The sequence below is a fragment of the Sylvia atricapilla genome, chromosome 4 (assembly GCF_009819655.1).
Source record: "Sylvia atricapilla isolate bSylAtr1 chromosome 4, bSylAtr1.pri, whole genome shotgun sequence".
NCBI lineage: Eukaryota > Metazoa > Chordata > Aves > Passeriformes > Sylviidae > Sylvia > Sylvia atricapilla.
Window position 1 is genome coordinate 12,494,570 of NC_089143.1, and position 3,508 is coordinate 12,498,077.

Genomic DNA, 3,508 nt, shown 5'->3' on the forward strand with positions numbered 1-3,508 from the left:
AATGATCTTCAAGATCCCTTCCAGCCCAAATCATTGCACGATTTAATTATGTTAAAGGAATATGGCATACTTTATATATGCTAAGTAAGTTTGATTATGCCTTCTGTAGTCTAAATTAATGCAAATGACACCACTTATTTTAAATTATGCAAAACAAGTGCTTCACTAATTATTCTAGGGTAAGGAGCTGGCCAGAGATTTTCCTCAGTTCATGTCTTTATATCAATAGCTTATGCTATATACAGGAGCTGTAAAAATAACCATTTTTCCACATTTTAATTTCAAAACAGGACATAAAAATACATTTTCAGGAAAGGAGCTATATCTTTTACATATCCCTTTGATGACAGATATTTGTGATCTGTTTCATAAGATAATAGCACCTGTATTTTAAAAATATTTTTAAACACATACATATTCAGTTTGTCTGAATGTCCAAATGTTTGGTCATTTTTGAGGAAGAATCTGCTTTTTGAAGCCATCAGGATAAAGTTGCTTCTGTGTTACCTCTACAGTCTCAGGATTGGACTCTCCATTTCCATTTTCTTAAACCCAACCTTTCATCAATGTGAAATTTTGCATGGTAATATTATGCTCAGATTCTTTTCTCAAGCAGCTAGATTTCTGTAGCAAGGAGAAAAGCACATCACTGCTGTCCCCGAGATTTGCCTATTTACCTGCACTAATCTGTGGGTTTTCAGTATTTCTGGCAATACATTTTTGTGCATAGGAGTTAAGGTTTATTTCTTTTGCTCAATTTGTTTTTATGAATATTATATTCATGTCCTCTCCAAAAAATAATTCACTTTTATAAATTTTATATACATTCTGCAGTGCTATTCTTTATGTGAGTTGAAGTGGCAAGTTGAGCAGTTCTAGAGATCTTTTGACCATGTGACTATCTAGGTGTTAATAATGAATGCCTAGCTGTGATGGCTGGGTACATAGTTAACATAAGTTATAGATAAATGCCCAAATAATTCTTATGTGATTAAATAGGATATAGAAAAAACCAAAGCACATCTGCCCATAAAGACCCTTTGAGGATACTATTGGTCATGCTTGGTTTAGGGCCAAAACTTTTGATATTCACCTTGAGGTAAACAAGACTGAAATACCACAATACCATTTTAAACAGCATTCTGTGAGCAATAGTACATTCAAAATAAAGTAAGGGGTTGGCTGCAGACCAACTCCTTGTACTGTGAGACTGTGTGCTGAAATCATATGAGACTAAAGGGATGTGGAAGCCATCTAAGAATCAACTGAGTTTAACTCAGCAGTCTGAGATTTCCATTTATAACATGACCAGAAAGAGCATCATCACATTCTGTTGCCTTTTGGAGCTCCTTACAATAAATATTATTTAATAAATTACATTCTCATTGTTTTTTCTATGTATTGCAGATAATCTTCTTACTAACATAATGTGCAAAGCTTTTTGTACGTGATCTAAAGGATTTTTAGTTCCCTTGCCTTTATCCTCAGCTCTCTATTCTCTGTCCTGCTCTCTGTGTCAGATTATTTTTTCTTTTTCATTAGATTCTCTCTGGACCTGATGACCTCTGCTTGGGAAGTTTGAAGTGCTTCATCACAGGTCAATTTCTGTGATCTCTTACGGAGTTTTCTGTTTCATATCATGTGTCCATTTTAGGGATTTGATCCCTTAATGTTCCAAAATTGACTGGTCAGTTAAAATCAAACATAATCTCTTCAATGATGCTAACTTTGCTCTAATAGAGTTCTGATATCTTAACAGCTGATATCACAAGTCAAGTCCCCTTGTTATCCTTAGTTTGCAGGGACCTAAACTGTAAGTTCCCTACTCACTACTGAAGAACATAGTCTAATGGTTATATTCAATATTAAAGGAGTATTTTCCATTCCTTCAGCTACACTTTCAAAGGAAGAGTGGTCATGGCTGTTGTGATTTATATTGTATTAGGGATGCTGACATGAGTTAAGCATGCTTCAGCATTCTATGAAAGATGTTATCTGTTTTGTTTGCGAGAAGCTTACTGTATGAACTGAGGGTTTAGTTTGTTTTGTTGTAGCAGCAATGCACTGTCTTATAAGAATCATAATTCAGGAGGAGATTTTCCCTGAAAGTAACTGAGCATGTTCAGTTAGGGAAATGCTTATGCTGTAAGAAGCAAGGGCAGCCAGTAAGAAGATGCAGCAGTTAGTGAAACTAGCATATCCAGAAACCAAAATGCCCCAGTGATGTATTTCTGTTGAAAGACTGAATGTGGCAACCATGAATGTAGAGGACAGTAAGGGCAGGCTTCAGCATAATCAGGCTAAATTTTCATTCTCTATGGTAGTTATTTTAGCTCATGATTAAGTTAGTTCTGCTAATGCACAGAAATTGTTACAGAGAGCCATGCAGGTGACAGGAATGGTGTGTATAGTCTTTCATTCTTCAGATCTTTAGACTATTTTAAAAATTTCTCTAGGAACTTAGTGAGAGTCATGTGAAGTTATTTCCAACACAACAGTGACTCAAAGTTTGTTGATGGTGGAGAAGTCAGAATGAACTACCCACAACACAAACACTGGATAGGAAAAAGACTGCCTTATGAGGCCTTTATTTTAACTTGTTTTACCTGATAGATACATGTTCTCTATTTTAAAGCTACCTGTTTTCTCTGTCTTAATATACCCTAATTATTTTTTAACATTAGCATTTTATTAAACAGTTGCTAGCATCTTAATTTCAATGTATAATCAGAGACCTTTTCTCATTTACAATCAGAAGTTTTATTCTGTTTAGCCTTTCTTCTGGATTGTTACAAAACTTGCTCATATATCGACTCCTTTCCTACATGAATGGGCATCCTTCCTCTCTAAATAACAATGTGTGAGCATCAAATTAAGTGCCTAATAGCTTTACCAGTGCAGGGGTAAGAGCTTTCAAGGCTTTTTTTTGTTTGTTTCACTGCCTGGATCAGTTCTGTAAATTCATTAAAACACTTAAAGACTACTTTTGGAGTCTCATCATTAATTATGTCATTCAAGATTTTTTTTTTTTGTTACCTGCAGGACTTGACATTTTAAAAGAGAGATGAATGATTAATTAAAGAGATATTCAGTGTTTCACTTGGACCATCTAGTAGTGTAAAGGCTACTGGGCACCTGGACATCTCTATGCCTGTAGAATTACCCTATGCCTTTGCTCTTATGAGCTGATTCCATAAATATTTACCCATTTCTAGTCTGGGGTATTCCCATTTTCCCATTTCCTTAAAATAATCTTCTATAAACTTGTATATGTTTAGAAACTAATTTCTGAAAAGTGAACTGCAACTTGTTCTACCTTTCAAGTCATGTTTGGTTAGGATTGCTAAGGCAGTAAATGTGAAGGAATTTTTTTAGGTGATTCTTCTCCAACAGAGGTTAAAAAAGAAATCAGAATTTTTTCCTTTCTTCTTAGATATTTAATTCATTTCCTAAACAGACTGTAATTATTTTTGCTTTCTGCAGACATTCCTTGTACTACATTGAAATG